Here is a 23518-nt window from a genome sequence, read left to right on the forward strand (position 1 = left end):
AGAAAAAGGTGGGTTTTTGGGGGGGTTTTTTTGTTTTGTTTTGTTTTGAACCTTTAATGAGAAAAAGAAATATATCGAGCTCAAGAACACTGTGTTTCGTGTGTCACTGGGTCCAGGTTTGGGGATACACGACGGACCTAGCAAACAGGATTTACATCAACAAAACATTCCTGGTTACAGACTGAAAAACTAGCGCCTGGCACGATTAAGTCTCGGTTTCCTCATCACTCAGCGGCATGTTGGAGATCCCGTGACTGATGGGGAACAGACGTCCAGACTCTGGGCACTGCAAGGTGCCCTCCAGCACACCCACCTCCAGCAGCACGTGGTGCATCTGCCTCAGGAATTTCCCATCATGCTCATACCCTTCCATCGGCCCTTTGGGCACCTTGACCTGAGGCAACTTGGGTATCATATGTGCTATGAAGTCAGGGTTGAACTCCACGGGGTTGATGCGGACCTCGGTGGCCTGGAGGCGCAGAGGGAAGCCATGGGGCCCCCACCCCACCCCACCCCACCCCCGCACATGCGAGCTCAGCAGGTTGTGCGTGAGCAGCTTCATGTCGCCACAATGCCAAGAAAAAGTTTTAAAAAATTAGTGGCAGAAAACAACAACAACAACAACAACAAGCAATAAACACAAGTAAAGCCAAGCAGTTCATGTTAGCATCGAAATGGAAGCCCAGATGGAGCAGGATCCTTAGGGTCTGTCCAGTTTCATCCCCGCCCCCGTCTGCCTGCTGTCACCCAGAGCTCGGTGAATGTTTGGCTGATGTGGGGTCCATCACGAGGTATAGCTCGGTCATCACAAAGCTCTGGCATGTGGGATTCGTGTCCACTCTCATCTGGATATTAGTGTTTGAGTGAGATTTTTAAAAAATCACCCTGGAAACCAGGAAGCAACACTCTTATTGAGGAACCAGCTAATGGAAAATTTTATAAAATAAGTAACACAGCTTATGCTTCAGCAATGGGATCTGTGGCGTCTCTCCCAGGGTACACGGTTAATGTCCACCTTATTTAGGACCACATCATAGTCATTTTAGCCTTCAGAATTTTGAAACTGCATAATTTTTGGAGAAGTTTAAAAAGAACAAGAACATCATAATTTCCCAAATAAGTGAAGAATTTGCAGAGCTGAAGCAAAGGAAAGCGGGGTCATGGAAATGAGAAGCAGCAGGGAGGGTTCTCGGCTTGCATCCGGACATAGGGCTTTGAATTTCAGTTCTGCTATTTGCACCCTTTGCCTTTTCCCTTGGGGGCACTTAACTGATCTGCATCTTTCCTCATCTGGGTGTTGAGAGGGTTGCCCTCGATGGTCCTTAAAGGACCCACCCAGGCCTAGGTCTGAATTCAGGAGAAACACGGTGTGGTTCAGGTTATGGTGCCAATTTCTACCCGGTTCGGGTACACAGTGAAGCCCCTGTCAAGTGTGCTGCTTGGAGAGGCAACTCCGCCAATGTGGGGCAGCCGGGTCATCTGCCAAGGAAACAGCCTTCTGAATGTGGCAGCACATCCCAGGAGGGAAGAAGACATGAGCATATGTCTGAGGGGCAGATCCGCCCTGCCCAAGCACTAACCAGTTCCCCCCCACCTTTTTCTTAAGATTTGTGTTTATTTATTTGAGAGAGAGAGAGCGCAAGCACTGGGCTGAGCAGGGAGCCCAGTGTGGGACTCAATCCCAGGACCCTGGGATCATGACCTGAGCCCAACCAAGGCAGACGCTTAACTGACCGAGCCACCCAGGTGCTCCAAACCAGTCTTCCCTTTGCCACAGTTCTTTGAACTCTTTCTCCCTCTTTATTATGTGTGTTTTTCTAAACATCTCAAATCCTTTTATGGAACAAAGTAAGGGTATAAACGTATTCATTAAAAAACCCTCAAAAGTGAGTTGCTTCAAACTACCATAGAACTATCCTATGACCCAGCAACGCCATTTCAGGGGATGTATCCCAAAGAACTGAAAGCCGAGACGCAAACAGATAACCTGCACACCCATTTTCATAGTGCTTTTATTCACAGTAGCCAAAAGGTGCAAACAACCCAAATGATGTCCATCAACAGACGAATGGATAAGCAAGGTATATATAATGGAATAGTATTCAGCCACAAAACAAGGATGAAATTTTGATAGATGCTGAAACTTGGATAGATCTTGAAAATACGATGTCAGAAAATAAGCCCGACGTGGAAGGGTAAATAGTGTCTGATTCCACACATGTGAGTTACTGAGGAGAGGCCAGTTCACAGAGACAGAAAGTAGAAGAGAGGTTTCTGGGGGCTGATGGGGCAGGAGAAGGAACAGAGTTCCTCTGTTCAGTAGGAACAGAGTTTCTGTTGGAGATGATGAAGACGTTTTGGGTACAGATAGTGATGCTGGCTACCCATGCCTGGGGGTGGATTTAGTGCCACTGAACTGTACATTCATAAGTGGCTGAAAGGATAAATATTGTCTTATGTATATATTAACACCACAACTTATTTTTTTACTTATTTTTTTTTAAAGTAGGCTCCACACCCAACATGGGGCTCAAACTCATGACCCTGAGGTCAAGAGTGACGTACTCTACTGACTGAGCCAGGCAGGCTCCCCAGCAAAAACATTTTTGGGGGGGCACCTGGGTGGCTCATTCCGTTGAGTGTCTGGCTCTTGATTTCAGCTCAGGTCATGATTTCGGGGTCCTGGGATTGAGCCCCACTGGGGGCTTGGTGCTCGGCGGGGAGTCTGCTTCTCCCTCTCCCTGTGCTCCTCCCCCCAGCTCGGGCTTGCTCACATGAGCTTTCTCTCTCTCTCTCTCAAATCAATCAATCAATCTTCTGCAAAAAAGCAAAGGTTTTTAAAGAGTGAGTTGCTTTTTGTGCTTCTGTTAAAAACTTTATTTTTTGTGTATAAATGGGCTCCCCATAAAGTGAGACAATGAAAAGAGGTAGCTGCTTAATAATGAAATCTGACTGGAAATCATAGTGACCAAAACGTGAGCACTAGCGTTTGTGTGGATTTGGGAAGATGTGAGGAGGACATGGATTTTTAGGAAGAGGCAGAGAAAGTCAGAAAGGCAAAGAGAAAGCCGAAGCCCTAGTGCCGGGAGCAACTTTTCACTCAGCAGGTCTCCAGACTCCTCAGATCATACGACGACGCCCGGTTTGCTCCTGACTCAGCAGCTGCAGCTGAGTAACACTTTGTCTCTCATCCTTCCCCCCCCCCCCCGACAAGTTTGGTCAGTATTCTTCCAGAGTTTTTCTGCTCCCGTCATCCATGATAGGTTTTCAGATAGGCACGTTTCTTTCCCAGATAACAGACTCTGAAGAGAATTGGGAGTGACTTCGTGTCTCAGCTTGGTACTACTGTGGTTTACGTCACCTCTGTGACTTGATTTCCCCAATACCTAGGTCACACTCACTATTACCTTTGAATAGCAGTGACTCCTTCAATGTGCCCAGGGCGTGACAGCAGTGCATGACAGCTTACAGAACACTCTGGTAGGCTGTGCCCCCCCAAATGTCAGCTCCGTGGGGGCTCTTGTGTCCTCTGCTGAATTCCCAGCCCAGGAACCGTGGTGCTACGCGGTCGGCACACAGTCAGGATTGCCCAAATACATGACGAGGGGTGTCTTATTTAGTCCTCGGGGCAATGCTGTGAGGTGCTCTTCCTCCTCATTTCACAGATGAGAAACGTGAGTCTCAGCAAGACGGAGGAATTTCCCCAACGATCTGGGATTATCAGCACAGGTTATTTGGCTACAAGTCTACGGACTAAGAGATACATCAAAATCAGCTTACTTTTTATTTCTTTTCCATTGTTTTGTTTCATTTCAAGTGGGCTTTTATTTAAGATGTGGAGGTCATAAGTTTTATATCCTTAGGCTTGGTTTATATGGGTTTTAAGCTTACTTTTTAAACACCTAGGCAGTTACATGAAACAAATACCTTGAGCCTTTGTGATGATACTGTTGTGTCCTGTTTTTCCTCTGTCCTTCTGCTCATTTTTTCTTGCTTTGTGTTTTCCTTCCCTGTCCTGAGGCAGCTTCGTGTTTCGAGTCCAGCTCTTTGGTCTTCCAGTTGTTTGAGAATGCCCCTGTGGGGTCTTTCCCTGCTCCCCAAATGGCTGGGGAAGAACTCCTTCCTACCACTCCCGTTCCCTCCCTAGGACGAGTCTGGACAAACATAGCCTGTTCGGTCCTAACACCTTCCAGCGATATTGTTGTTCCCCTTCTAGACCGGGTCTGGCCTCTGCCCAGCTGGCTTCCCCTCAAAATGGGATTTGTGGAGCTGGGCGGTGGGGCGGGCATGGGAATTCTAGGCTCTTACAGTTATTTTCTTAGTATATGACTCCAAGTCCTTGGTTAAAAGTCTCTCTGTGTTTATCAGGAATGGGGCAAATTGATGTCATGTGCCTCCTAATACAATACCCTGAAAAGAACACAGCACCGTTCTTGTGGTATTCCTGCCCCAAATGTATAAACCACGAGGAATCATCAGACAAACTCAAGTTGGAGGGCGTGACATAGTGTAACCGGCCTGTGCTCTTCAAAAACTGTCAAGGTCATGAAAGATGAGGCATGTCTGAGGAACTGTTCTAGGTTGGAATAGACTAAAAGACATGACAACTGAATGCAACTGGGATCCCAGTTTGGATGCTGGACCTGTAAGTGGCGTCATTAGGACAACCAGCGAAATCTGACTGGGAGCTGTGGATCACATGGTATTATTGAAGCAGTGTCAGTTTCCTGATTGTTATGGTTGTCCAGTGGTCACGGAGGAGCTTGTCTTGTACTTGGGGAGTACACATTCAGGGGTTAAGCGGGGGTCAGGATAACAGCACAGGGGGTCAGAGCGCAGGCTTTGAAATGCAGCACACCTTGACTCGCGTTGCAGGCCAAGTCTGTGTCCTCATCTGTAAAGTGGAGCAAATACTGTACCTACTTGAGAGGATATTTTAAGAATGTGATAAGACCATGTTTGTAAAGAGTTGAACCTGGTGCCGGGCACACGGCAGGCCCTGCATAAACTCTGGTTATCTTTATTGCCCACATGCTTTTCAAGGGGATGAAGAACTTCTATTGTACTCAACACGGGCTTGCCAGCTTCGTGGCTGGGACCCTCCCTGGCTCCCTTCTGCTGTTCTGCTTTGAGAACATGTCACCGTCATCATGGGCATTGTTGTCTTTGGGACCAGCCACTGTCAGAATGATTTTCTTTGGCCCGGATTCAGATCCCCAAGTTAAGTGTTGCCGTGTGAAGGAAAGCTCAGGCGCGGAACCCTTGCTTCCCAGTCTGGGCTTCCTGTTCTTGTGGTGAGGGGGGCTAGCTTCTATCTCTTCCTGAACAGCCTGGGGCTTGATTGAATTTCCTCTGGGCCTCCAGAGGGCAGGACTCTGGACCCAGAGGTGATCCATCTAAATGCCCTGGTTTTCGGAAGATCAGGAAAGCAGCTAGTCAACTCCTGGTCAGCGGCTTCTTCCTCAAAGCTGGCCTTCGGTTTCCCTGGAATGTGGGCAGGCCCAGACTGGAGGTGCATGTGGGAGGCCAGACCCCTGAGGGTCTGGGTGGGAACTCACTGAGACAGGAAGTAGCATCTTTCCAGGCCAGATATTAGAGGGTGTGGTTTGGGCCTTACTCTGCTTTATCACCTAAAGCACCTGGTCAGGAAGTCACCAAGGGCAGGTGTGTCCCTAGACTAGGTAGGGTGTGCTCAATTTTCATAGGTTTGATAGCAAAGTCCTTATTACCATTTTAATCTTCACTCTTTAGGGACCCTATCTTTTCTTTTTCTTTCTTTCTTCTCTTTTCTTTCTTTCTTTCTTTCTTTCTTTCTTTCTTTCTTTCTTTCTTTTTCTTTCTTTTTCTTTCTTTCTTTCTTTTAGAGAGAGAGAGAGAGTGGAGAGGGGCAGAGGGAAAGGGAGAGAGAGAATCTTAAGTATGCACCACACTCAAGTGCGGAGCCAGCGTGGGGCTCTATCTCACGACCCTGAGATCATGACCTGAGTGGAAGTCAAGAGTTGGACGACTGAACCACCCAGGCACTCCTAGGGACGCTATCTTTCAAGTATCAAACCATTTAAATAAAAAAATTTTGAACTAAGTCTTGAAGTGAAATTCTTTAATCATTTATTATCTCAAGATTTCTATTGGTTAGTAATTCAGACCAAACACAGTGAGGATGGCTATTCTCTGCCCTGGGATGTCTGGGGCTTCAGATTACAGTTGTTGATGAAGGCTGGGGGCTGGTGTCTCTCACAGGCTCCTTTACTCACTCCTTTACTCACTCACTGGTTACTGAGGCTGGTTACCAGCTAGGTGCCTGTTGGCAGGAACATCCACACGTGGCTTCTCCATGTTGCCTGGGCTTCCTCACAACATAGTGGCTTTTTTTCCAAGGCAAGTACCCAAAGGAAGGAGAGAGCAAGGTGAAGGCTGTATTGACTTTTATGACCTAGCATATTAGTGTTCTTAAGAAAAACAGAACCAGTAAGGTATATATATATATATACCCAAATCTGTAATTCCTAAATGCAAGTTCGAAATCTGCAAAGTGAGCCAGCAGGCTGGAGACTCAAAGAGCCATTGCTACAGTTCAAGTCTGAAGGCCACTAGCTACAGAATTCCCCCTTTCAGTCTTTTGTTCTATTTGAGTCTTCAACTGATTGGGTGAGGCTCACCTACATTATGGAGAGCAATCTCCTTTACTCAAAGTCTACAGTCTTAAAGGTTAATCTCATCCACAAACACTTTCACAAAAACATCAAGAATAATGCTTGACCAGATGTCTGGGCAAGGTGGTTCAGCCAAGTTGACACACAAAATTAACCATCACACCTAGTTTCAGACATCACATAACATTACTTCTACCACATTCTATTGGTCAAGGCAGTTACAAAGGTCCACCCAAGTGCAAGGGGAAGGAACATTGCATTCCACCCCCTCACCTGCCATGCCCCACCCACCCCGCTCCAAGCTCAGTGGAGGGAGGAATATCAATGTCATGTTGTAAGGAAAGCACGTGGAATGGGGTATATATTGGTGTGGCATCTTTGGAAAATACAAATGTCTCAAACATCTAACTCTAATATAAGGGAAAAGGACACCAACTTAAAATGTTACTTTCAAAAATGTAAATTCTTGGGTGTGGTTGCCCTAGAAGTTACAGCAGAGGAGTCAGACGTCCTGCACCCACACACAACACCACTAAAGATGCAGACTGCCCCAGGTGTGTTGTCTGGGAAGCTCAAAAAACACTAGTAGAGTTGCTGTAGGTAGTGTGATTTTTCCAAAATGCTGAATACCGTAAAATTCGACACAAAAGGAAGTGCAATTTTCCCTCTGTTTCCGTGGTAATTGCATTCCTGGGAGGGGGTCAATAGTTAAACTGGGCTTATAAAAGTAGGTAAAAAATACATTGTGTTCATGTGTAAAATGGAGTTAGGTTTCAAGGCTCAAAGCACTGTAAGTAGATTGTTTTACCTATAGAAATGTCTCTATACCTGTGTACCTATAGAAATGTCCCCTATAGAATGGAGCATTCTAACATCGTGTGGTCTATAGGATGATTCCTGCAGAACTCTCCAGCACATTGCAGGAGGACTTCCTGATTTCTCCCTACTAAAAGCCAGTAGTGCCCCTCCCAGCATTGAGATAACCAAAAAAAGCCTCCACAAAATTCTAAAACACCTCCTGGAGAATAGTAGCTCCCTTATTGAGAACTGGTGCTATGAAGGAAGGGAAGAGAGAAATTCCAAAGATTCCTATGGAGACAACAAGGAAAAAGTCTGGGGAGTACAGAAATGAAACAACCAGTGTTAAAACAGAGGATGGAAGGCAAACAGCCCCATGCCACATGTGAGGGGTAGGACCGCTGTGTGTGTGTGTGTTGCAGGGGGTTGTCCACCCATCCCAGAGAGCCCCAGTGGAGGCCCCACCCTGCTCCTTTAGGGATCCAGCACCAGCCAGGATCAGGGAAGAGTCTTTTCTCATGTGTCCACTGTCATTGGTATCGAGGGCCCCTACGTTTTTAGGGCATTGTCCACACTGAGGGTGAAGCATGGGAACAAGAAGCTGAAGGGCTATCCAGTGTTCTCTTTCAGATCGCTGTACCCCAGTAGTTGGGCCTCTCTTTGTTTAGGGATGAAAGAAAAATCTTAGGTCTTACTGGGACTATCTGATAAAAACTAGAAACTTCAAAGAGGCCTCATTTTTTTTTTTTTTTTTTTTAATGAAGCTTCATTCAGGAACCTTTTTGTCAGACTTAACATATCCTTTAAATTCCTACCCCTGGGCCTTTGCCCCCATCATCTGCCATCTCCCCTGCTGGTAGCCTGTGTGTTGCCTGTCCCACTACCTTCCCCAAGCCTTGGGCTCCCAGCCTAGCCCGAGGGGAATTCTCTTCCTCCCTGCATGACTGTGTATCGTTCAGCTCCAGCACTCCTGGGACTCACCTGTGCTGTGTGCATCCCGTCCTAGTCTCTTCTCTCTCTCCGCACACTTTCTTAAGCATAGTGACTGATGCAGATGCTTGTGCTTTTTTTTTGTATCTTCCCACAGCACTGAGCCCAGGACCTCGGTCAAAGTACAAATATTTTTTTAAGGTTTTGTTTATTTATTTGAGAGAGAAAGAGAGAGCACAAGTGGGGAGAGGAGCAGAGGGAGAGGGAGAAGCAGACTCCCCACTGAGCAGGGAGCCTGACGCGGGGACTCGATCCCAGGACCCTGGGATTATGACCTGAGCCGAAGGCAGATGCTCAACTGACTGAGCCACCCGGGTGCCCCCAAAGTACAAATATTTTGGATTAATTCAACAGGAATAAAACTTTGTAAATTATGCCTCTTGAAATATGGCGACTTTAACCTCCCGAGGTCAAATCAAACTTTGACATCACTGGGAATTCATTGCTGACATTTTCAGGGCTTCCCTTCTTCTTGTAAGAGGCTGAACAATTAACTGCTCCTTTAAAAAGTAGGGCATTGATTTTGTTTAAGTGAATGTTGGGAATAGTTGCCAGGAAGGGGACGCTGCTGAGGGCTGAGTCGGGAAGGCAGAGGGCCGGTGAAGAAGGTGGTCCCTCCTCTTTGGCCTTAAGGAGGCGTGGCCCTGAATCCCTCTTGAGGAGGAGGAAGCCAGTGTGAGAGTTTCTTCAACCTCTTGAAGGGAGACATCAAGAATTATCATCCTGGGGGCGCCTGGGTGGCTCAGTCGGTTTGAGCGACTGCCTTCGGCTCAGGTCATGATCCTGGAGTCCCGGAATCGAGTCCCGCATTGGGCTCCCTGCTCAGCAGGGAGTCTGCTTCTCCCTCTGACCCTCCCCTCTCTCATGTGCTCTCTCTCTCTCTCTCATTCTTTCTCTCAGATAAATAAATAAAATCTTTAAAAAAAAAAAAGAATTATCATCCTGAAACTTTGTAACCTGTTCCCTGCTTACATTTCCAAGTCTAAATATCCCTGTAAATCATTTCCGATGCTACCAGAGCACCTATGTGGAGTTTCTCTGCCCCCAGATGGTGAGAACTTTCAGGAACCCGCTGAATTACAAGAACTTCATTTTTGTTTTTTGAGAGGTGGTTTTGTTTTTTGGGTTTTTTTTTTTTTTTTTTTTTGTGAGATGATTTTTTTTTTTGGGTTTTTTTTTTTTTTTTTGGTATCACAGATTTGATGTTTCAAGAGTGTCTGTATTCTTGTCCTATGACCTTGTTCAATCCTCAGGTGTGCTAAAAAAAAATCTATTTTTTAATTATCTGTTTAATGCCTCCTTCTCTTCCTGGACTGTATGCTCCATGGGGGCAGGTGGCTAGGTCTGTTCACTTTAGGGCTGTTGGTTCCTAGCCCAGCAGCATGGCAGGGCTCAGTTAACACATACTGAGTGGGGCAAATGGTCGGGCAGTTCCTCCAACAGTTAAACATACAGTTGCCATATGACCCAGCAATTCCACTCCTAGGTATACACCCAAGAGAATTGAAAACATCTGTCCACACAGACGCTTGTGAATGAATGTTCATAACAACTTTCGTAACAGCCAAAAAATTGAAACAACCCAAATGTCCATCAACTCAGGCATGGATGAATAAAAGGTGGTGTATCCATCCAATGGAATGTGTTTCAGCAATTAGAAGGAATGACATACCGATACACTGTTACACGCTGCAACGTGGGTATAACACGGAGCCTTGCAAACAGGGTGCTAAGTGAGAGAAACCAGACACAAAAGACTGCATAGAGGATGATTTCACTTTATGAAATGTCCAGAATAGGTAAATCATAAAGACACCAAGTAGATCAGTGGTTGCTAGGGACTGGGGGAGGAGGTAAGGGAGAGTGACTTATGAGGTTTCTTGTCATGACGGAAATGCTCTGGAATTAGAGAGTGATGATGATTGTATAACATAGGAAATATACTAAAAAACATCGACTCGTGAACTTCAAAGCGGTGAATTTTATGTTATGTGAAGTGTATCTCAATTTTTAAAAATATTGCCTTAAAAAACATTTATATATATGTTTATTGAGTGAACAGTTCATCCCTGAGAAAGATGCAAACTCAGGGCTCTCTGGTTCACCTCTAGGCCTTTCTGGATTTTCCTGCTATGTGTGAGAAAAGTGGGCTCCAAAAGTTAGGCTGTTGGCACTCTGCGTGAGAAAAGGGTGTGGCTGTGATTCATCCGAGATTGTGTGTTGGCTGCCGGCACTCTTGCTGGATATGGTCCATCACTGACATTTTTATCAACTTCTAGAGAGGAAATTTGGAGAGGGAGGCTTTCACCCTATTTCCTTGAAACTCATTTCGGAGACAAGTCAGATTAACAAAGGATCCTAGATACCGAGGCCAAGCACATCGTCTCAGTCATACAGGGACAGGGACAGGTGGCAAATACTCAAGTTAGAATTTTGATGTATTTTACTGTAGGCTTTGGAAGTTTACATAAGAAGTGAAAAAGTTGGTGCTATCTGGGGCCATGCTTTAGAGCTGTCATGAATCCAGAAAAATGAGCAATGCCTGTAGTTCAGACCCTGGTGGAATGGGTGTAGACAGCGGGACAGACACTCCCTGTGTGAATATACTTAGGGGCCCCTGTCAGTTTGGCTGAACAAGAGGCATTTTTAGGGTTTGTCCTTGCAGCTGTATCTCCTCTGAATGAGAAGGGAGGACCGACCCTTCGCCAGGTTCTCCCTTCTTGTCCAGAAAGCACAGAGATCCCAAGAAAAACCAATTTGGAAAAGAGAGAAACCATTTTTTTTTAAGATTTTATTTATTTATTTGAGAGAGAGAATGAGAGATAGAGAGCACGAGAGGGAAGAGGGTCAGAGGGAGAAGCAGACTCCCCGCCGAGCAGGGAGCCCGATGTGGGACTCGATCCCGGGACTCCAGGATCATGACCTGAGCAGAAGGCAGTCGCTTAAACTGACTGACCCACCCAGGCGTCTGGGAGAAACCATTTTTTGCAGTGCAGACACAGTTACAACTAGGGCCGCACCAAGTCTTTGCTCTCATCTCCAGGCCCTGGCCAGGGCCTCTTGGGGCTCAAGACTGACCCACAGTTACATGCATTTTTTTTTTTGAGTTATTTATTTATTTATTTGACAGAGAGAGAAAGAGAAAATGAGCAGGGGGAGGGGCAGCAGGAGAGGGAGAGAGAGAATCTTTTTTTTTTTTTTTTTAAGATTTTATTTATTTATCTGACAGAGAGACAGCGAGAGAGGGAACACGAGCAGGGGGAGAGGCAGAGGGAGAAGCAGGTCCCCTGCCGAGTAGGGAGGCTGATATAGGGACTCGATCTCAGAACCCTAGGATCATGACCTGAGCCGAAGGCAGATGCTTAATGACTGAGCCGCCCAGGCGCCCCGGGAGAGAGAGAGAATCTTAAGCAGACTCCCCACTGAGCCAGGAGCCCAATGCAGAGCTCGATCTCACAACCCCGAGATCATGACCTGAGCCAAAATCAAGAGTCAGATGCTAATCAACTGGGCCGTCCAGGTGTCCCCACGTGCATTTTTTATTTTTTTATTTATTTATTTTTTTTTAAAAGATTTTATTTATTTATTTGAGAGAGAGAGAGAATGAGAGATAGAGAGCATGAGAGGGAAGAGGGTCAGAGGGAGAAGCAGACTCCCCGCCGAGCAGGGAGTCCGATGTGGGACTCGATCCCGGGACTCCAGGATCATGACCTGAGCCGAAGGCAGTCGCTTAACCAACTGAGCCACCCAGGCGCCCTCCACGTGCATTTTTTAAAACTCCTAGTATAGGGGCCCCTAGCTGGCTCAGTCAATCAAACATGTGACTCTTAATCTCAGGGTCATGAGGTCAAGCCCCACATTGGGTGTAGAGCTTACTTTAAAAATAAATAAATAAAAAATAAAACTCTAGTATATGAAAATATGAAAAAAATGCACCTATCCCCCCAGAAATATTACTGAGAACTGTGGTATATTTAAAATGTTGACCTTTGACAGATTAATGCTTTTACCACAGAAAATTAAAGTAAAGGTAATGTGCTTTTGCAAGATAATTCCAGGACATATTTTAAATATATTACACGAAGTGCTCTATAGACAGTGATGGAACACGGGTTTAGAGCTCCACCCTGAATGTCACCTTCTTCCAATCCTGTCATTTGGAGATAATGTCAAAAGCCAGAGTGTGGGACCCTTTGTCAATCATGAGGCCAGAGCTCCTCTATCCCCCCTGAGTCAGCCCCACAGGCCCCCAGCTGCCGCTGTCCCCTTGGGTTGGAGTGAGATGGTGCAGGTTCAGAAGCTGTGTTTTGGGCTAAGGCCAGTTCTTATTAAGACCTTTCTCTTCAGTCAATAAGCAATTTGCTCTTTAGATATTAGTAGTCTTTCCGGCCAATCCCATATGCTTGTTTGCTGCTACCTTGCAGTGCCTGGGTGTCTTTGTGGATTTTATTTTTGTTTCATTTTAGTCAAAAGCAGGAGCATATTATACAGGCAAGGGCAATAATTATTCACTGTTCAACTGCAAACAACGCAAGTGGGAAGCAGGGCCCAGGTTGGCCTCCTAGGTCTTGCTTGTTGGGCTGGCTCCTGTAAAGCACATCAGCGAGGCCGTGGCCTGCTCTGGGCCCCCCATGCATCTCTTTTCCTGCAGCCTCAAACCCAGATGTGCTACTCTCCAAGGACTTGGGAGTGGCACTGTGAGCCCAAGGACCCACTAAAGACTCACCATGAGCAATGTGGGGAGGAAGGCTTGGCTTCACAGGAAGCCCTTTAAACATGAGCGAGGGAACACTGGCATTTCAGATCATTACAGAGGTCAAGTTGGAGTTCCCTGAAGGAGTTAGTTGGGTGCTAAATGTCTGTGTGGAGTACTGATTATGAACTGCCTTGCCATTTCCCAGTTGTGGCAGTCAGGGGACATTCCAGAATCCCCATTATGTACCAAATATTAATATAAGCACTTTTCATGGCATCATCTCATTTCATCTTCACTACAACCCAATGAGATAGGTACTATCTTTTGCGCATTTTACAGATGAGTAAACCAAATATAGAATGCTAATGAGTAGCAGAGCTAGGATTTGAAGACTGGTCAATCTGATTCCAGAAGCCCTCTTCCTGGGATTCTAGAGAACTTTCCTTTTCCAAATCAACTTTCCTTGCCCCAGCATCTTTGCGTGAACAGGAGCCCAACTTTGCATGCCACACGGCAGTGAAAAGAAGGATCCTACAGTGTGGCTGTGAATGCAAACATCAGGGACATGCAAAGCTCTAAACCCCAGCTACTTCTAGAAGAGCTGTGAGCAGTGTGGCAGGATGCGGGTCTCTGCCCTTGTGGAGACCAACCTCCTAAGCAGGTCACTCAAGGCTTCCCTGTAGCCACTTGACAGGGGGTTGAGGTCTGGCAGAGATCTTGGAGCAGGAAGGAAACTTGATGAGTATTCACCCTCTCATTTACAGACAGGGAAACTGAGGTCAGGGACATTAAGTAAAGCACACCCTGTCTGCAGGCACAACCTGGGTCTCCTGGCTTCCATACCAGTTACAGAATGGGCCATTTTCTAAATTAGGAAGCCAAAGCTCTGAGAGGTGATGTAATTGACTGAAGGCAGGGACCCATATTCAACTCCCCTGGAGTCTGCCCCATGCTGAAGTCATAATGGGCTGTATAGGAGGCATTCTTCCAACCCTTGTAGGATGAATGAATCATATGCATCTGTGTTTCCCAAAGACTTGCCTGAGCATAAGAATCATCTGGGGGCCGGTGTTAAAAATGAAATCTCCAGTCTTGACTGCAGGTCCCACCCTTGATAGGGTGTTCTCACTCCTGGTCCAGAAAATCCCCAACCTCTTATCACCAACCTTTCATAAACTAAAGGGGGTTCTTTTTAGATTTGTTTCTTGCAGGCTGGACCTTCAGGTTGGGATTTTGAACACACTTTTTTAAACACTGCCTTCCGGTCTTTATTCTCAGTAGGGTAGGTTATGTCCTCTAGGGGGCAGAAATGAGCTACTTGGTCTTTCTTTGGGGCTGCGCCTTCAGACTTCCCAAAATTTATTTATTTATTTTTTAAAGATTTTATTTATTTGACAGAGAGAGACACAGCGAGAGAGGGCACACAAGCAGGGGGAGTGGGAGAGGGAGAAGCAGGCTTCCCGCGGAGCAGGGAGCCCGATGAGGGGCTCGATCCCAGGACCCTGGGACCATGACCTGAGCCGAAGGCAGCCGATTAACGACTGAGCCAACCAGGTGCCCCCAAACTTCCCAAAATTTAAAGAGAAAATAACTACCAAAAGATGGTTGACAGAAGGCAGATCTTACACATGCTTTTCTCACTAGGTTGAAAGGTCCTCTAAGAGACAGAACACTGGTAAGAACTTAGGCTCTGAATTCAAACAGACCCAAATTTATGGATCAAATGTACAGTTCACTGTACCATACTGTATTTTGAAAATTGCTGAGAGATCTTAAGTGACTAAGATCTTAAGTGACACACACACAAAAGGTAACTATGTGAGGTAATGAAGGCATTAGCTAACCATACTGTGGTAATCATTTCACAATAGATCTGTGTATCAAGTCATCACATTGTATACCTTCAACGTCCACAGTGTTATTTGTCAGTTATATCCCAATAAAGCTAGGGGGAAAAAAAACAAAACAAAAGAAAACAAAAAATAGGTGCCAGTTCATATCCACTCAGTCATCTACTGTCGTCGTGATCTCAGCAGGCTATTTAAATTCATCAAGCCTCAGGTTCCTATTCTATAAAATGGGAATAATACTGCTAGCTTGACAGGATTGTTCTGAGCCTTTTTATCACAACTGCTAAAAAGAAAAAAAAAGCTTACTGTTATTATTACCTCAGTTGTTACTGTTGCTCTCTGAATGGCATATGGTTTGGTTGTTAAGTATCCGGAAGGCAGGCTCCACTTTCTTCAATAGTTGGCTGAAGCTCTCTAAAGAGGCATTTGGCCCGTTTTTTTCCAGGTTCTGTCCTAGGATGACATTTCACATCCTGGAAACCAATAATCTAAACAACACAGAGTCCACGTTGGATGGAAGGAAACGTGTTGACTTCCTTAATAAAATCAAATCCGCTTCCTTCGAGGTTGGCTCTGGCTGCCAGGAGATTCTCCCCATGGGAAGGATGGCGGGATCTCTTGGCTCTGTCTCCCAAGATTCACCTTTCCCTGGAGGTTTCTCCTGCATCTCACTGGTGCCCCTGTGAGTGAGGAAGGTTGCAACCCTTCCCTACCCCTGTGAGAATTTCACTTCTACCGCCAGCCTTGGAGGAGCTGGGTTCGATTTCACTGAGGGTGTCAGTAAGTTTCTGTACCCTGAGACTTGGCGATTCTCTTCTTGTTAACTTCACCTTGAATAGCTTGAGATTTCAGGATCCTTAGTTCCTAACTGGAAAAAATAATGCTCATAGCAGCTACCATCTTCTGAGCCGTTCTTATGTGCCAGGTGCATATGGATTCTCTCATTCCATCTCCATTGCAGCCCAGTTCCAGTGACCCCCCTCATTTTGCAGGTGGAGAAATTGAGGCACTGGGTAACTTGCTCTCAGCCTCGAGGGTAGTCAGGGAAGGAGCTCAGGACTAGAACCCGGCAGTCTAACTACAGAGCTGGTTTCCAAATCATTTAGCTGAGCAGGTAGCTGAATGAACACAGAACCTGCCTTCCTGCCCCTTCTGTCTCCTGGAGTAGTGATTAAAGCCTGAGGTCTTTGATAATACCAGTTTCAGCGAAAGGCTTGACTATAGCCTGGACTCCCCTCTGGCTGCCTCTGAGTTAGGTGATGGTGTCAGGGACATCAGGGAAGAACTGTCCCACAGCACACTCTATTTGGGCACTTACACTTTGCCATACACTTCTGCCCTCCTCCCCCACAGCAAGTGCCCTTCCTGCTCGAGACACAGGAGGATGCTCAGTTTTCTGGGCATGACCCTTTGCAAAGGCTTGTGGCCAATGAAGAGGGGGTGTGTAGCTCCTGTGAGGCAGAGTTAGCTTGCAAATGTCTGGCACAGGCGGGAAGAGAAACACCTTTGAAGTCTTCTCTCTTGAGACAAATTGAGTCCCACCCCTAAGCACCGATGCTGTGCCCTCCCGCCTTGCCTTTCACCTCCTTATTTCTTCACCATGATGCAGGCAACACTCAACAGGGCACGGAGAGACACTGTCCCTGCCCCGGAGACTCAGAATTTGTCACCATCACTCTGGGGTGGGGAGGAAATTGCAGTGTTGAGGTTTCTTGCTTCTTCCTCACTAAGAGAGAAAAACCCAACTGTCAACAAACCCCAAACCAATGAACCAAATGGTGCTGGGAGGCTCTTGGGCAGCAGGCTGCGTGTGTGGCTGTGAGGGTCATGAGCTAGCCCAGGCACAGAAAGCAAGGTGACAAAGGACGGAGGCTAAGGAGAGGAGGAAGGCCAAGAAGAGGGATGCTTGAAGGTCAGAGAGGTGAGGCCAGAGTGTATGGATTCCCCAGGTACCCGGGGTGCCGGGCAGGGAGGACCCAGGGGGAGGAGGAGGAGAGGAAACTGTGAGGAGGCATCTAAAGAGGGGGATCTGTGTCCCAAGAGACAAAAACACCAAACCACCTTTAAAAGAATAGCAAACAGGGGCGCCTGGGTGGCTCAGTCGGTTAAGCATCTGCCTTCGGCTCAGGTCATGATCCCAGGGTCCTGGGATCGAGCCCCGCATTGGGCTCCCTGCTCTGCCGGAAGCCTGCTTTTCCCTCTCCCACTCCCCCTGCTTGTGTTCCCTCTCTCGCTGTGTCTCTCTCTGTCAAATAAATAAATAAGATCTTAAAAAAAAAGAAAAGAATAGCAAACATTTCAGAGAACAAAGATGTCTAGGATGGTAAATACCTAGACCCATGGACCCTGGGGGGCTGGGGTTTGCCAAAGGGTCCAGTGGTGGGTGGGGAAGCTGCAGCCACAGCTGCTGGTCGGGATTTGTCCGTATAAAGCAATTTGTAGAGAAGGTGAGTGGAAGAAGAGGAGGAAGCAGAGGTAGATACTGTTTAAAAGTTCAGTACAAAAGGCTACATAGTATGTGGTTCCACATATACAACATTCTGGAAAAGGTAAAATTATGAGACAGAAAACAGATCAGGGCGCCTGGGTGGCTCAGATGGTTAAGCGTCTGCCTTCGGCTCAGGTCATGACCCCAGGGTCCTGGGATCAAGTCCTGCATCGGGCTCCCTGCTCCTTGGGAGCCTGCTTCTCCCTCTGCCTCTCTCTCTCTCTCTCTCTCTCTGTCTCTCATGAATAAATAAATAAAATCTTTAAAAAAAAACAAAACAAAAAACAGATCAGTGGTTGCCAGAGGCTAAGGGTGGGAGGACCTGACTGTGCAGAGGGCTACAAGAGACTTTTTGGGGTGATGGAACTGTTCTGGATGTTAACTGAGGTTATGATTATACAACTGTATACATTTGTCAAAATTTGCTGAATGTACAACTTTACAAATTTGTTTTTTATTTTATTTTTTTTAAGATTTTATTTACTTATTTGACAGAGAGAGACACAGGGAGAGAGGGAACACAAGCAGGGGGAGTGGGAGAGGGAGAAACAGGCTTCCCGCGGAGCAGGGAGCCCGATGCGGGGCTCGATCCCAGGACCCTGGGATCATGACCTGAGCCGAAGGCAGACGCTTAACGACTGAGCCACCCAGGCACCCCTGAATGTACACTTTAAAAGGATGAATTTACTGTATATAAATTATGCCCCATAAACCTGATTTAAAAATAAATTGGGGAGGTGTCAAAATTACATACTTCAAAAAAAGAAAAATTTAGCCTCTTTATTTTTTAGAACGAATATAAACTTCTTCACAAATTCTCCTTTCCATTTTTTAAAAAAGATTTTATTTATTTATTTGACAGAGAGAGAGAGACAGTGAGAGCAGGAACACAAGCAGGGGGAGTGGAAGAGGGAGAAGCGGGCTTCCCACGGAGCAGGGAGCCCGATGTGGGGCTCGATCCCAGGGCCCTGGGACCATGACCTGAGCCAAAGGCAGACGCTTAATGACTGAGCCCCCTAGGCGCCCCTTCTTTCCATTAATATTATGTGGGAGAATTTAAACTTGCCAACTAAAAGAAAACTAGCCTTTTCTGCTTTATTTTTTAAAAGATTTTATTTATTTACTTGAGAGAGAGAGAGATCAGGCAGCGGGAAGGGAGAGAGAGAATCTCAAGCAGACTGTGCTTGAAGCCCGATGTGGGACTTGATCCCACCGCCCTGAGATCATGATCTGAGTCAAAATCAAGAATCGGACACTCCACCGACTGAGCCACCCAGGCGCCCTAGCCTTTCTAACTCTTCTAACTACTTTAATAAAAGTCTAAAATTGTTTTATTAAAGTAGTTCAGCCCTTTTGGATACATATGCAGTCAATCCTGCCTACACTGTTACCTGCTCTCTAGGTGTGTCCCTCCTGCCCCTTCCCCTGCTCCCCTACCCTGTGGATGGATCTGGGGCAATGGCAGAGGGTAAGTCTGGATGCTGGACCTGATGCTATTCTCTGGTCCTCAGTGGCCTCTGCGGGGCTGTCCTTCACCCATCTGCTCTGCTGGCGTCCATGGTGAGGCCCTGGCTGGTGGGGCTGGATGGTCCACTTGACTCATTGGTCCTGTTTCAGCTCTGCTGGTTCTGTCCATACAAACCTACACCTGTTCCATGTCTCTGCATGTTTTCCATTTCCCAAGGGAGGTCCATAGGCTCTCCACTCTCCACGCTCTTCTGCATTCCCTGGCAGCTCTAGAAACTTCTGGGTTTCTCCTGGGCCACACTCAAGCCAAGAGAAATTAGGATGGGGCAGGGTGGGGGAGGATATCTAAAGACTCTCCCAGACTAAACATACCATGCAGTTGTCTCTACTTTGCTGCAGCCACCCCAGATAGACATAGGGACCCATGGCAAGGGTTGCTGCCCCAGGGCTCCATTCAAGGAGCAGGGCATAAGATGTTTTTGTTTCTGGCATGCTCTCAACCTCTGGGGACATTTTCTACTCCACACTGCCATCAAGGTTGGACATGAATGGGAGAGCATGGACTTTGGGTGTCCCCATCCCCTTCCTCTCTCCCTCCAAATACCAAAAGAGTTTGTACTTGTTCTTTATGTTTTTCAGAGACTTCTTTTTCATCATATCTTCCTCCTTTCCTGCCCTTTGGATTTTATTCTAGATGGTATCCGCCTTTCTCCTTCCCTAGGACATTAAGCCCCATGGTGCAGTGAGAGACTATCTCTCAACGATAATGAAAATGCCTTGGAAAGTATTTGAAAAATGTATCTCCATTGCTGTAGGATCTTAGGAATGAGGCAGCCGTTTCCAAGGGAGTGTTTTTGCTGGCATGTTAAGGAACTGTCTTTAAAATGATACAAGTTTCCCAAAAATGGTGGAATTCTCATCCAGTCAGCTATATAGGATGTTCTTCACCATCTTTGAGACTCCTCCTAGATTACTTGCTTCACACCCTGTGTATCGCTATATGTTCTTTCCCCTTAACCTGGAAGAAGTCTTGTCTCTGTCCTTTCTCCCATCCCTATCGCTCCTGCCTTAGTTCAGGCCCTGGTATTTCTCACCTGGATTCTTGGAACGTTTTTCTGATGGATCTTTCTACACCCCCCAGACTTGTTACCTACTTTCCTCTACCCATCCTTGCCCCTGGCATGATCTTTCCAAACACATATCAGACTGTGTTGTTCCAGGGCGCCTGGGTGGCTCAGATTGTTAAGTGTCTGCCTTTGGCTCAGGTCACCATCTCAGTGTCCCGGGATGGAGTCCTGCATCAGGCTCCCAGCTCAGCGGGGAGTCTGCTTCTCCCTCTCCCTCTGCCTGCTACTCCCCCTGCTTGTGCTCTCTCTCTCTCTGACAAATAAATAAATAAAATCTTAAAAAAAAAAAAAAGACTGTGTTGTTCCACCACTTAGGAGCCTGCAGTTGGGTCCCCATGCCTCTATGAGGGGCAGAGGCAAAAAAAGATTCATCTCCTTTTCTTGTGAACAAAATCTCTACTCCACCCACATCCAACCACTTGTGGTGAACTGGCTGTGCTGTGCTGGTCCCCGCTCCTGTGTCTCTGCACCTTCTGCTCCCTCTGGTGGGAATGTCCCTCCTCCCCTTCTTACCATGCAACAGTCAGCTCAAAGATTTCCTTCTCTTGAATCCTTACTTGTCCCTCCAAGCAAGACTCTACGGTTTGAGTCATCGTGATACCAACTTGCCTCTGTTAGGACACCTACCGCAAAGAACCGCGTCGGAGTGCTAGGCTGTGAGCTCTTTGGGGCCAGTGATGGGCTGCTGCACTCTCCATTTCCCCAGCCTGTAGCACATTGCTTGGTCCAAGCTGGTGGAGTGAATGAGTGACGATGAGCATCAACCGTGGAGTGGGAAGAAACCGTGAAGGTCACTGGGTTCAATGTTTGCATTTTCCAGATAAGTCTCAGAGGAGTTAAATCACTAGGTGGACCTCACACAGGTAATTATTACATAACTAGACTTGGTCCAAGGCATCTGGCTGGCTCAGTTGGAAGAGCGTGCCACTTTTGATCTCAGGGTTGTGCATTTGAGCCCTATGTTGGGTGTTAGGATTACTTAAAAATAAAAATTGTTTTAAGTTTATTTTTCTTAGTAATGTCTATACCCAAGGTGGGGTTTGGACCCATGACCCCAAGATCAAGAGTCACATGCTCCTCCAACTGAGCCAGCCAGGTGCCCCCAAAATAGAATCTTAAACACACACACACACACACACACACAGACACACACACCCAAACGTGGTCCTTTGATTCCAGTATAGAGCTCTTTCTGCTGCCTACAGGGCCTCTAGACACAGGAGAGGGGAGTGGGGGGTGGTGAGACTGTGGGCAGGGGTCAGGGAGAAGACCCCAAGGCCAAAATAACTCAGAGCCGGGTATAACTTATTCTCAAGCAGGAAGATAGGTCAACTCCACAGAGGGGTTTTGTAAAACTCTCGCCTGTGCAGTTGGAGTGATGTACAGGGTCTCAGCGTGAGCAGCCTGCTCCCGATGTTACGATGATAGTGTTGTGAAAGGAATTTAAACAGAAGCCTTGCTTGTTCACTACTGATTTGTTTGAGGCCCAGCCTGATGACACTACCATCATCACAGGGATTTTATTGTTTCATTCCTTTAAAAAACAAAAATTGTATTTTATGATTTTAAAAAAGCAGCCACAGGGGCACCGGGGTGGCTTAGTCGGTTGAGCATCTGCCTTCGGCTCAGGTCATAATCTTGGGGTCCTGGGATCGAGCCCCACATCAGGCTCCTTGCTCAGCAGGGAGTCCGCTTCTCCCTCTGCCTCTGTGCTTTCTAGCTCTCTCTCAGGCAAATAAATAAAATCTTTAAAAAAGTTTTTTAGGGCGCCTGGGTGGCTCAGTTGGTTGGGCAACTGCCTTCGGCTCAGGTCATGATCCTGGAGTCCCGGGATCGAGTCCCGCATCGGGCTCCCTGCTCGGCGGGGAGTCTAGTTCTCCCTCTGACCCTTTTCCCTCTCGTGCTCTCTAGCTCTCATTCTCTCTCTCTCAAATAAATGGGTAAAATCTTAAAAAAATAAATAAAATTTAAAAAAAATAAAAAGTTTTTTAAAAAATAAGGGCGCCTGGGTGGTTCAGTCTGTTAAGCATCTGCCTTTGGCTCAGGTCTTGATCCCGGGGTCCTGGGATCGAGCCCCACATCAGGCTCCTGGCTCAGAGGGAAGCATGCTTCTCCCTCTCCCTCTCCCCCTCCCCCGCTTGTGCTCTCTCTCTCTCTCTCTCTCTCTGACAAATAAATAAATAAAATTTTAAAAAATTTTTAAAAAAGCAGCCATACATACTAAGCCCTTGCCTTGTTTTTTCCTGGAGACTCAGTGCAGGGTGATAGAAAGAGCTCTGGGGACACAGGCTCTTGGGTCTGTAGCTTACTTACGGCAGGATTTAGGGCAAGTCACTTAACTGCTTTGCACCTCAGCTTTTATATTTCCACAAATAGAGGCCATCTAGTGCTCCCCATGGTTGTCATGGGCATGAAAAGAAGGCACCAGGGAAGTGACCAGCGGAGTGGAGAAAGCCTGGCCCTGGGGCCAGAGGGTCCGGGTTTGAATTTGGCTACACACCTTGCAGGATGTGTGACCTCCGACGTGCGGCTGACCCTCTCGGCAACCCAGTTTCCCCTCTTCGGTACTTAGTATCCACGTGGCACTCAGAGGGTGCCCAGTTAGTGAAAACACCCAGCCCTGTGCAGGCACATAATATGTGATCATGCCTTTCTTCTGCCCTCCCGGAGGGAGCTGTGTATGCATCCATCTGATGGGTTCTCAGGACCCTGGTCTGTGCCCTCAGACCACCCTGTGTCAGCCTGTGGTAAATCTGGAGAAACCAAGCCTTCTCTGTAGAGCTAATGACACATAAGCTTTTTTGTTGGTCCCTGGAGTCACCACCGGCTGGCCCACCCCGACCCTGTGGGTAGAGCCTGCTCTCTCCCCACCCTCCGGTGTGCACATCAGGGATGACAAGCACAAGCCCAGTCCAGGGCTGGCACCTGCTCCCAGGTCGAGAACCATGTGGCCTCCTGTCTGGCTTGACTCAGAGCACTTTGTTCAGTTCTGTGGCCTGGGCCCTGGCTCCTGAAACCTCCCTGAGGCTTGCTTGGACCTGTTGTTTCTTGGGTTTATTAGTCTCAGCTCACTTGCTCGCCTCTCAGCTCTGCATGCCAATGCCAGTCGCCTCCTCCATCTGGACACACCCCAGACTCTGAGAGGGAAGGCCAGCCCCAGCCCCCTGCTGCAGCCCTGGGGCTGGTGGAGGGAGGTGGCGGGGGCCGGGGGGGGGGGGGGGGGGGGGGGGCAGGGGCTAGACCCTGAACTGGGAAGAGGAGGAGCCTGAATCCGGCTGCCCACAAGAAGTTGAAAACAAAGACAGTCCAGGTCTGCAGGTCCTGCTTCTGTGTCTCTTGGAAGCTCCTTTGCCTTGTGGTAGTTCAAGGCCCAGGATTCCAGAATTAGAAGAGATGTTAGAACTCCTCGAGGCCCGCTCTTGCCTCATCAGAAGCAAGAGGCTGCATTA

General features: G+C 47.2%; 1 long non-coding RNA gene and 1 pseudogene across 1 annotated transcript; both read right to left on the reverse strand.

Annotated features, from left to right (window-relative positions):
- Window positions 1–205: 205 nt before the first annotated feature.
- LOC112822301 (multifunctional methyltransferase subunit TRM112-like protein pseudogene) lies at window positions 206–562 on the reverse strand (annotated as a pseudogene).
- A 5425-nt stretch (window positions 563–5987) lies between these two features.
- Window positions 5988–16288, reverse strand: LOC112822302 (uncharacterized). The gene is made up of 3 exons (XR_003207671.2): window positions 15306–16288; window positions 8433–8553; window positions 5988–6365 (listed from the first exon to the last, which is right to left on the reverse strand). It is a non-coding gene; the product is annotated as an uncharacterized lncRNA (long non-coding RNA).
- Between the last annotated feature and the right edge of the window lie 7230 nt (window positions 16289–23518).

Source organism: Callorhinus ursinus, unplaced genomic scaffold (assembly GCF_003265705.2).
Source record: "Callorhinus ursinus isolate GAN/ISIS: 27379988/994484 unplaced genomic scaffold, GSC_fseal_2.0 scaffold8, whole genome shotgun sequence".
NCBI classification, from domain to species: Eukaryota; Metazoa; Chordata; class Mammalia; order Carnivora; family Otariidae; genus Callorhinus; species Callorhinus ursinus.